The sequence below is a fragment of the Mastomys coucha genome, unplaced genomic scaffold (genome assembly GCF_008632895.1).
Source record: "Mastomys coucha isolate ucsf_1 unplaced genomic scaffold, UCSF_Mcou_1 pScaffold1, whole genome shotgun sequence".
NCBI lineage: Eukaryota > Metazoa > Chordata > Mammalia > Rodentia > Muridae > Mastomys > Mastomys coucha.
Genome location: NW_022196891.1, coordinates 85,196,093 through 85,208,406, shown reverse-complemented (window position 1 = coordinate 85,208,406; position 12,314 = coordinate 85,196,093). Strand labels below are relative to the sequence as shown.

At 44.9% G+C, this 12,314-nt stretch overlaps 1 protein-coding gene across 9 annotated transcripts in view; it reads right to left on the bottom strand.

The window, feature by feature from the left end:
• Positions 1 to 12,314, bottom strand: part of Esrrg (estrogen related receptor gamma) — a 628,608-nt gene that overhangs the window by 136,206 nt on the left and 480,088 nt on the right. The window lies entirely within an intron of this gene.

The following is a 12,314-nucleotide window of genomic DNA, read 5'->3' as shown; positions in this document are numbered from 1 at the left end:
GGGAGGGGAGGGGAGGGGAGGGGAAGGGAGGGAGGGAAAAGGGAGTAGAGGGAAAGAGAGGGGAAGTGAGGGGAAGAGAAGGGAAGGAAGGGGAAGGGAAGGGAGGGGAAAGGAAGAGAAGAGAGAGGAGGGGAAGGGAAGAAAAGAAAAGAAAAGAAAAGAAGAGAAAAGAAGAGAAAAGAAAACAAAAAACAATTTCTGTGATTGTTCATGAATTGGTTCAAATGACCCTTGAATAATGCATATATTGTATAATATGTATTATATATAATTGTATACATGCTTGTGATATTATTCTGCACATGTTGCATGTATGTGTGTGAGTGTGTGTGCAAGATGTGTGTGAGTATCCACACAAACATTCAGTTCTCTCCTTCTACCCTGTGATCTGTGGATCAAACTCACGTATTCAGACTTACATACGTCATCCACCATTGATATATCTTGCCAGTTTTCAAGGTATATATATTCAGTTAGTTGATTCTTTTGTAATCTAAAAACAAAGTGAAAAATCAAAGGCTATGCATATACAGTGTTCCTGGGAGCCGGTGGCCTCTCTGTAACTGCAAAAACAAGAGGTCAGAGGTCACCAATAAGAGCCAGACAGCACTGGTGCTTCTGAAAACACAGGGAGGGAACTTAGCTGGTAAATTCTTGTTGCTTTTTAACCCAGAAGTGGGGAGTAGGAAACAAGTGCCCAGAGAGCAATGTGACACACCATAGCCACTCTTAGGGACATTTTATAATGTAAAGGGTTCTTTCAATGTCTGTGCTCTAAACCTGAACAGCAAACTCTGAGCTCACTTGTTCCCTTCCAACAGTGACCACTGAGGAACTGGAAGATGCTAGGAGTTTTCTTTCCCTCCTTGCCAAGCCTGATGTTGACAATTGCTCAAACTACTAGCAGAACTAACAAACACACACACACACGCTCATGATGTCGTGTCATAGGAAAAGGCCTCAACCTCCACCAGATTTCAGCTGGGAGGACATTTTCTTATGGCCAGCTGATAAACCTTCTGCAAACAGGAGTTGATAATGGAAACCCGGTGCAGCCCTTAACTACAGTGTGCACCGCTCTAATAAAAAGAATTAATGCAGTCAATTTGTACTACTGTTCTTGGAACAAAAAACCCTATTTCACCCACAATCTTTTCAACAGCTGATTGGCAGCCCTGTCCATTTCCCCTCTGCAGTGTTGTCAGGAGACTTCAATGTGATAATGAGCCTGTCACCATATTCAAATAGCCCTGTGACAGCATGTTTTGTGAGTGTGACGTCCACTGCAAAGGGTCTGTCAAAAGGCACCTTTCAGAAAATGAAAAGAGGGTGCTCTCTTGATGATAAACCTAATTTCTCCATAGATAAAAGACGGAGATTTTCCATCCGATTTTGTCAGTGTTGTGTTGCGTTTATCTCTTCAAACGCTCCTGCTTTCTTTCCTCTTTTTCCTTAATGTACATAAAATTTAGATTTGTCAGGGGTGAGGACAAAAAAAATGGTGATGATGAAATACATGCTCCGAGGAATCCAAGGCCATCAGGAGAGCCACAGAGAAGAGAAGGAGCAGAGAGCCTGGACCCAAAGAACGGGAGGCCACCTTGGTACTCATTGCTCAAAGGGTTTTCCAGCGTGGAGCTCAGGTGCCACACGCTTCATACACCAAAAGTTGAGTGTCCTTTGAGAAACATGCACTAGAAGTTGCTGTCTTCAAACTGTGCCTCCATGTGGCCACTTCTCCAGTGGGCATGAAAACCTGTCACAGTGTTACTATATCGGGATTTTCCTTATTCGGGATCTGAGGGTCACTTCTCTGTGTCTTATAAATACTGGGAAAATGTTCTTTTCTGGCATTTCAACTCATTAAATACCTTTGTGTTAACTAAAATTTATGAATTTTTGGTCCATTGTTCAAATAACTATTGTGCTGTTTTTAATAATATATATATTATTTAATTTATATATATATATATATTGCATATATATATATATTGCCAGCACTGAACTGTCACTGCTTTAAGATATATGTGCATGTATGTATGTATGTATATATGTATATATATATATATATATATATATAATATATGAGAGAGAGAGAAAGAGAGAGATAATGGTTTAAATACAATTACTGAGGGGAAATTGATTTTGAGTAGTGAAAAACTATGCTATAAAAAACCCAGTTTCTCAAGAACATGGTTTAACTCTATCCTTTGCATCTCCATCTGAGGCAGACTAAGTCTTAATGTGTTCAGCATGGACACAAACATCTTTTAAAAGGCATTTTCTTAAATGAGATCTAGACATGTGAACATGAGTGGGTTTATACAAAACATATATACATATATCATACATGTACACACAATAGACATAGCTGTACATGTACTATGCATACATACCCAACCCAACACATTGGTTGTTACTCTGCATTGTGAACACCAGGCTCTTGGGTTACGATATTCACCTACCTATATGTACCCAAGAGAAAGTAGGAAGCTCCTAGGCTCTGAAGGTGGACCTGGGAGAGAAGGCCAGTGCATGGAAGCCAGCAATGAACTGTCACTGCTTTAAGAAAATACACACATGCAGAAGGTCTGGAGAGTGTCTAAGAAAAAAAATAATGCAGGCAGAAATTTAAATCTAGTGCATTCAGTCACCTCAGCTTCTATGGCCACCAAGAACCTTACGTCCTTAAAAACATGGGGAAAAGTGTGCAGTGTGGCAGTACCTTGTAACTTCATTACCATCTCACACTAAACCATAGCCAAGGACTTTAAAACAAATGATGGAGAACGGGTGTAAGACCTCGCCTCCCTCTCTCCATGGTGCCCAGTAGCTCATGGAGTAGAGCCCGACTCCTCAGCAAGCTCTCCTTTCACGTTGTCTGACCCAGGCAACTTAGAGACCGATGTCAGCTAACAGCCGCCTCAAACCCTGTCAGAAGTCAGGAGCAGGGAATCTGCTGGCATGTTCATTCCCAACTTCACACAACACAGCCTTGGTTACATATCACCTGAGTTAAAGTCTCAAGTGGGCCAGAAGTCTACCTACTAAGTTTAAAAAAATACTATTTTTTTAATCTCTCTCTCTCTCTCTCTCTCTCTCTCTCTCTCTCTCTCTCTCTTTCACACATACACACACACACACACACACACACACACACACTCACATATACACACAAAGCTATAGAAGGTACCCTAAACATACCAGGCAGTATCGAAATTTAAAACAAAAGGGGTATTTTTATAATATGATTTACTAGTCAACAATTAGTGAAACAAAAATGACCAAGGAGCTTTTTTCTGTTTTCTTGTTTTTCTTCACCACAGAGTAAGAAAAGTCAGCAGAGGAAGAAAGAACGTGAGGGGCGGCCTGGCACAGAAAACACCAGAGCCTGAGGAACGGGAAGTACCTGAGGGTCAGCAACTCATTTCATGACTTAAGTTTAGCACATGGAAGAAAACGTTTTCAAGCCAATACCTAAAGCTGTCAACAACTGGCCTCGTGAAATAGCCTGTTCTTTTGCCTAAATGCTTAAACCCTTGGTTTATTTGGGATTAAAAGAAAAGGGCTGGTGGTGGGGGGGGGCATCTAACTGAGCTATACCCAACATACAAAGTGAATTCCAGAATCCTGAAGACTTTCGTTGTCTCTGAAAGTCACTGTCACCGCCATAATCCCCTCATTAAAGCGAAAGAAATGCTGGGGTAGCATGTAAAAGAACACAAAACATTCGCAGCCATCCTCCTGCTCACACCGCCTCCAAATGAAGGCAGGCACATTGCGTAATCCAGACAGCAAGAGCTCCTGACAGGTGGATGATTTATGCTCATAGTCAGAAGAATTGGAGGGCCTGCAGAGGAGGCAGCATGAGCAAGGCGGTGGCGAGACAGATGCTCTCAGTGGGCTTGCAGGGGCTGGCAGGCTCCAGCCAGCTCAGGTGCAACCTGGACACTTTAAGTGCTGAACTCCAATTGCCCAGACTCCGACACTTGGATGTGCCACTTGTGATATTATATGCAATGTACACAGTGAATAAACTGTCAAATGCAGGCTGGCACCATGTGCACACTACATACGTTTCCTGCACATAGGCTCTGTGTGTGCATGTGTGTATGTGTGTGTGTGTGTGTGTGTGTGTGTGTGTTTGCGGGTGTGCGCGTGTACTCATTATCAGAGTGAAAGGAAGTTGATTTGTGAAATTATTATAATGCAAGTGGAAACACTCCAGAGCTTACGGATGCACGGTCCTGGGAATATTTAGCCCAGGTGTGGCTGGTGACGGGTGACAGGACTCCCTAACAATTGGATCGATATTAAAGATTGCACGGTAGGATTAAGGGAAACACACCTCAGCAGAAAACCGACATCGCTGTCAATTATATTAATTATTCTTCAGATACACGGCACGTACTCACAGCATTTCATCCGGAGGAAGCATATGAATATTTGAGAGGTAAATGAATGGGGGGGGGGAGGTGGATAAGAGATAAGAAGAAGAATCCCCAAAGGACTGCTTCAGAATCAATCCTTAAAATACTTTTCCAGAACTCCTCTCCGTGGCACCAACAATAACAACCTGGTAAAGATTATGGTATTGGTTGAAAGGGTAGATAAACCTAATTACAGCTATTGATGACAAATTACTGCTTCTCTGATCTCTAGCAGAAGGCATTAGCCGGCATTTGCATGGTCAGCACCAGACTGCTGATGGACAAGAAATTCGCTTCACCAGCTCGGAGTAGAACTCTGATCCTACGTGTCCATTTCAGCCTGCTAGGAGGAAGACACAGAAGGCAAAAGGGACAGGCATCCGAATGCAAAAGCTTCAAGCTCTGTGAGATGAGTGACTTTACTTTCAACTCCCAGACATGGGAAGGTCAAAGGTAGACCTACCTGTGAGAATTAAAGACCCAGGCATCCCCTTAATTAGATGAGAGCATTCAAAGACTTGCTAATTCCCAAGAAGCCACTTTGCAGAGGAGAGTAACCGCGTGCTGTGGGGAAGGCGGCCAATGGGTTTCTCTTTCAGCTCTCCTCCACTAAAAGAGCATTTCTGAAAAGAACAAAATGGAATACATTCCCAAGCCATTCCGAATGCCTCTGGTCTTGACAGTTCTCCCGAGAGGAAAAAAAAAATCAGATAATCTGAAGACTTCACAACGGCATCCAAATCCTTTTTCTAACTTCATTAAGCTCCGGCACTTAAAAATCATCCTCACCAAGTACGTTAATTAGAGACAAGCCAGCATAGGAACCGCTCAGAAGTACATCCACCTAGAAGTCAAAGACATGGGGGGCGGGGGGGCGGTGTCTGTAACTCATCAATGTGCTCAACTGGTCAAAGCATAAGCAGCAAAGCTGTCACGTCCTTCTCCAGCCCCCCAAATTAATGGGATTGTATACCAGGGCAGTAGAGAGTAACGTCAAAATATCAGGTCTGACCTCATCAGCACCCCGGGATTTTAAGGTTTTCTGTACAGAAGGGTGTAGAAGAAATACAGTCGGAAGTGAAACGGACAGTCGGGCCGTTTGTACTGGGCACGTCTATTTTTCCCCTTTCCTTCTTTTCCTTTCTCTTTCATCTTCTTCTCTTCCTCCCAGCCCTCGGAGGAAGAGAAACCCTTATACCACTGCCTCCATGGTTCTGCAGGACACCGCCGCCATGGGAAACCTCCCTGTGAAACTAACACGAAATGGCTTAGGTGCCACCCAGAACTGAGATGACGTGGACTCCATACTCTAAAGTCCGCCCCGAGGTGGAGGAAAGGAGATAGACTAGAGGGAGAAGAAAGGATTAAAGAAAATCCTCCTTCTCTTCAAAATATACACAATAGGCATACTTTACCTCCCTATGTCGAAGGACAGCTTTAAGGAATAACTTAGGGAGTCCAGAAAAGCACTCACAGGCCCCAAGCCACGCGCATCTGTCAGCCCGTGTTGTCAGAAGCTTAAACCACCTATAAACTCTTAGGGAGAAAGTAAAGTGAGATATTTTAGATAGAGGTGGAAGTCCCTTCTTCCCCAGTGGCCCTACATGCTTGTGTCCTGCTAGAATGGCATGAACACATTAGCATGTGCAACACTGACCGTAGACCCCATCAGTTACCCTTGGGGAAAGTGAGCGCCGTCAGTTGAAAGCAGTCCCATGAAGCGAAGGTTATTCGGCCCACGACAGACTTCCTTACCGTCCTCCCCCAATTCACAGAGGGGTCTCTGTGAATCTGGCAGGTTCTGCTGACCCTGCCTGTTACCCTCAGATCTCCAGGGCACACAAATGGCTCAGGCCGGAGTCACACGGCGCATTATCGGGGACCTCTGACCCTAGCGAGTCATGAGGAGAGAGCAATGTGACGACAACCCAGGCCTGCTGCGAACACTGAAAACAAACTATGACACTTTAAAGGCAAAGCAGAACCAACTGGTGTGTAGTGGAACCAGTAGGGTCCTAAATACTGGGTAACAATGGAATTAATTATCCCAGTCAAAACAGCAGCTGATACCCACTGGAGTCTGATATCTGTCAGAAACCTGGCTGGACATCCAAAACACAAGAAACTTACAAGTGATCACGCTGCCTCACATACATGCAGGGAAACTTCACACGCTCATCATGCATAATGAACACATGCTAAGAGGACATTTTTTTTTAAAGGAGAAATTTAGAAGTAATGGGCAGTCCAACAACTTGAGAATATTCCATACTGAATGACAAGCAAGAAAGTGTGTCACCGACGGACGGGATTTGTATTAGAGCCTCGATATTTGCAAAGTAGATCACTACTGCTAGAATTTTGCAGTGTGAAAAAGAATGGCTAGCTATCATTTCCCCTCCTTGGGTTTCTTTTTAAAAAAATACTCAGCCTTGGGTACAGTTCAGTGGGTACCACAAATGGGGGCTCTGGATTCGAACCTTGGAGTCATATAAACAAAAGCAACATGTCTGTACTCCCAGCCCTTGGGGGACAGAGATGGGGAATCAGCTTTCTTGTCAGTCTGAGGTCAACCTGAGCTTCCTGAGCCCTTGTCAGAAACAAAAGGCTCTTAAAAATTACTTTTAAGAGTGAGAAAAGAAATGAAATACAGACAGTGTCTTGGGTCTGCCTATGTTTATTTTATCAGGGCATACACCAGCTGTGAGGGAAGGAAGACAGAAGGGACAGGCCTACCTAAGCCCTAATTCCCTGCCCATTAGCTGTTTTCCGATGTGCAAATGACTCTGGTCTCCCAGGACTGCTTAAGAGTCCAGCTGACTCCAGCCCTGTGTCGTTCTGGGCTTCAGGTTAAAATCAATACCTTAACCGAGGCTGAGGCTGCTAGTTTAAACTCGGTAACTGCGGGTTAGTGGGAGTGGCAAGGGAGGGGCAGATTCTGAGCTCCATAATCTTAGGAACATTCAAAAGGGACAGTTCCCCAGGGGTATGAAAGGAGCAAGAGAATTCTTTACTTTTCATAAATTTTCATCGCTGAAGCAAAAATCAAAGTAAAAGATAGATGCGTTTGCGAGATAGCAGGAGATCCTCCTTTCTGTAGACACATAACACAGGAGCATGCTTATTCTGTCGCCATTAGTGAAGTTTAGGTTATAGCCTTTCCCCCTGAGGTATCCCCGCTAGATACTACCGGGTGACTCCGCAGAGTTCTGTACAAAGTCCAGGATCATTGAGAACTATATATTTCACAGAGCACAAACCTAGAAGTGCTAGCATGGAAGGCTGGAGGCTACAAACGGGACAGGGGACCAACACAGGACACCTAGGCCTTCCTCGGGGTCAGATGCTGGCCACTGCCGCTGTCTCTACCACAACGTCGAATTTTCCAGAACAGGAAGCATGTGAAGTTAAAGCAATCAATCATACATAACAGACTAGAGTTGATGGTAAAACTTAGAAAGGCCATGTACAGAGAGGACAGAGCCATCTAACGCAGTGCCCCTTCTCTCCCTGTGTTTCTTTCTCTCTCCATTGGCCAGCTTTCTGGTGGTAGAGGCTCAGTATGTTACCAAGGCTGGCCTCAAACTCCTGGGCTCAGTTTCCCAAGAATCTGGGACCAGAAGAACCCCACCACTCATGTGCACTTTTCATGCCACCTAATGCATCAGGAATTGAGTGGCACGCAGCTACCAGAAAGGATGAATGAGTCAATAAACGCCATGCTGACTAAAACTCATGGCACGGGCCGGAAACGTGTATCCTTTGGGTTGACAGCTATAACGGAGTTCCCGGGAGGAAGACACTTCAGCCTGCTTCTAGGTACGCTAAAGAGTGGGGTGCCCTGGTGAGGGAAGCAGGAACAAACATTTAAACAGGCCGAAGCATCAGTCCACCACCCACTTTCCTTCCAAATACTTCCAAATCATTCATGGATTGATAATAACTCAATGCTAAGGTCAGGGTGACCGTCATTCGCCAGGCTTGAGGAGCACGGGTGAAATTGGAACCCAATCCTGATTAGGAGTAGAAGCCATATACGAAGGCGATCCAGGCCTAGCAGATAAGCTAGTGTTCATCTATGCTCTACCCTTCAGATCGCACCTTCAGTCTGGGTATGCTCAGAGGATGAGAAATAATTCCCGGAGGAAAACGGGAAGGAAGAGCAAGCGGGAAGGGATGATCAAAGTCCCAGGGAAGAGGCTGTGATCCCTGGAGAAGCAAGTGAACCTGGAGACTGCCCAGGGAGGTCTCACCGTTTCGTCTTGCCTTCCCTCCCATTTCATCTCACCTACAAAAGAAGGTGCCTTTTAGACTAGAGAGAGCCCTGCCACTCCTGTCAAAGGTCTCTCCGATGCCCCCTGATTCTCAAACCATGTCTGAATCCTTCTCCCTGCACCCCCGTGGCCCCTCCCACCTAAGGGACAGCACTCGCTGTGCCTGGTGTGCGGTCTACTTGGATAGCGTCGAATGGCAGCGGCAGGCAGGCCTTCGGCCGCTGTTCTGGTAGCCACAAAGCCACCCTTGGCTCTCAGAAGGCACAATCTGCTGCTGCCTTTGGTCCTGTTTGCCAGGAAGCCCAGGATGGACTCCCCACCAGCACCATCAGGCTCAGGGAATTTGGCTAGCACCAGGCACCTAGACTTCTGCCAGGTAATTGGCTTTGGGGAAGCCGCTGACCTACTCTCCACTGAGTGGCTGTTGTGGATCTGGAACCCAGCCTGCCTCTCATCATTGATCAACCTTGGCCAAGCCAGCTGGCTTGCTCCTTTGCAGACAGCTTGCCTTAGGGAAACTGGTTGGTGGCTTCTCAACCTACTAAGCAAGAGAAGGAGAGAGAGGGAGAGAGAGGGGGAGAGGGAGAGAGAGACAGACAGAGAGACAGAGAGAGAAGGAGAGAGAAAGAGAGGGAGGGAGGGAGGGAAGGAGGAAGGGAAGGAAGGATGGAGAGAGAGAAGAAGAGAGAGAGGGAGGGAGAGAGAGAGAGACACAGAGAGAGAGACAGAGACAGAGAGGCAGAATCACAGAGAAAGGCCAACAGAAACAGCAGAGACTCAGAGAACAGAGGCAGACGGGGAAGAGACACAGAGCAAGAGATCTCATTTTCTCATTTTCGCTGTGACAGCTGAGGAGAATCAAGATAGCACATGGTATAAGGGCTGACACTCAACACAGGTTCGACAAGGAGTGCGTTAGCTGTAGAACCCATGGAAGTAAAAGTACAAAGGCGGCACTTACGTAAACGGGCCTTATGAAATACAAACCGGAGCTTTCCACAGTGAATTGTAACAAACTCACCCATCCATCCACACACACACACACACACACACACACACCTGCACACACACACACACCTGCACATACATACACACACATACACACACACCCCTGCACACACATATACACACACACCCCTGCACACACATACTCACACCCACACACATATACACACATATACATACACATACACACACACCCACACACACCTACATACATATACACATATACATACACACACATACACCCCCATGCACACTCACACACCCACACCCATATACACATACATACACACACACACACCCCTGCACACACATACACACACACATACTCACACCCACACATATATACACACACATACATACACATACACACACATACACACACCTACATACATACACATACACACATATACATACACACACATACACCCCCACACACACTCACACCCCCATACCCATATACACACACATACATACACACACATACACACACACACACACACACACACACACACACACCCTGAAAGAGAATTATAAAAACTTTATCTGAGAACTTGTTAAAAATACATATACTATGTCAGAGCCTCATACGATCCTGGCTGCCCCACTCCTTACTCGGCTGGCTTTTCTCTATCTGGGCAAATGGTCAAACAGGTCCCCCTGCCCCCTTGGGGCAAAACCCATTGGAGTTATTTTGTACTTTAAGAGGAATAACGCTGTAATTTATTAGATCCACGTTGGCGCCCTACTTCGTGCTCACAGTGAAAATGGCAGGTGGGGAACGAGCCAGCAAATGATTGGCTTTAACAATGCTGCGATTAATAGAAAGGGGCAGGGTGAGGAGGCCTGGGATTCCATCTTGTTTGGCTTCCTGTGACACAGGAAGTGTTCTAGGAAATGTTCATAGTAATGCGTGCATGCCGTCTCACTTCAAGCTAATTGATTTTTTAAAAGGAAGTATATTTAAATATACAATAGCCTCTGAGGCCTACGAGTACACAGATTATATTTTCTCATGTGGAATTTTATATCCAGTCATAGACAAATCTCTAAAATACGAGTACTTAAATATTTCTCCTTTATGACATAGATAAGATTTGAATATCCCAGCTGCACATCATGGCCATACCTTCAAACTTCCAAGGGAGAGGGTACACACATATATTCCTCCCTACAAGGACTCATTTGGATCCAATGTGTCTCTCAAGTTCAAGTTCTAGAAACTATCCCCCCAAGATGAGACTTTCCTACAAGGTGAAATTTTCCTCTCTGTTCAAATTTGGATGAGACAAATGTTGCAGACTGTCTGAACCAGACATGGACTGGTCAAAAGGGATTTGTGGGAAAAAAACACAACTTGAGGATCCCTGGTTTGCTTCATATGCCTTAGAGCTATTCAATTATTCCTAAATTGACCAGGGTACAGTTCTATGGTCAAGCTCTTGCCACCATGTGAGATGCCTTGGATGAGTTTCATCTCCAGAGCAGGAAAAACAATGAGTAAATACGACAAAATATTATTCTAACGTTTATGTAGAAATCTCAAGGACCCCAGAGTGGGAAGTCTATCTAAAAGATATTCATGTCTAATTCTCACATAACATTGGGACTCTTTCAGTTAAAATGTCTCTCCTACTGCAAATACACTGACCACCTTCCAGGAAAATTCAGCCATTTCTGGACATTAAGAACACAGAGTAGCTGGGTGTGGTGTTAATCCCAGCATTTAGGAGGCTGAGGCGGGGCAGATCTCTTTGGGTTTGAGGCTAGCCTGGTCTATGTAGAGAGTTCCAGGCCAACCAGGGCTACATAGTGAGACGCTGACTCAAACAAGCAAGAAAGCAGGCAGACAACAACGAAAACCACCACAAGAACAAAAAAAAAAATATAAAACTCAAAGTCCCCAAGTTAGTTCAAATCCAATGATAACACCAAAAAGTGGGTGTGTAAATTGTTTAAGAAGCCAGCTTCTCGTGACTTACAGCCTTTGCAGGGTTATAAGTGGCTAGGCCTGAAGCACATGCCTGTGCTCCATCTACACTTTGGAGGCATCTTCAGGACGATTCCTTAGGCTAAAGAGTAAATTCAAGTCTAGCCTGGACTCCCCAGTGAGTTCCACACTGGCTTGGGATGCCGTATAAGAACCTCCTCCCCAAGACAATTTGATGACAACAAAAAAAAAATTTATTCTGAGCCAAATATATTTCTAATATCTCCATAGTTCATAAAGGAAAAACTATAGCAGACAAACGTAAGAGGTGATGGAGCCAGCATAGCTGCTGTAGATTCAAGCTCCCTGGACAGTAGAAGAAGTTTGGCAAGATTCATGATTTCTCTAAGTTCTACTTCCTCTGAACAAGGGGAAGCACCTACCATACGAGTGGAGGTAGCCACTCTAAGGATTAGCCAAAAATATGAATCCAGTCTGAGCACACACACAGCACATAGCCTAAGGTATTAAATCCTCATGACGAGGCCTCTAGTCTCATCTTCAACATCTTGGCTATTTATGTTAAGAGAGACTATTCCAGTCACAAAGCAGCAACAACAACTAAAAAAGAAAGAAAGGAAGGAAGAAAGAAAGAAAGAAAGAAAGAGAGAGAGAGAG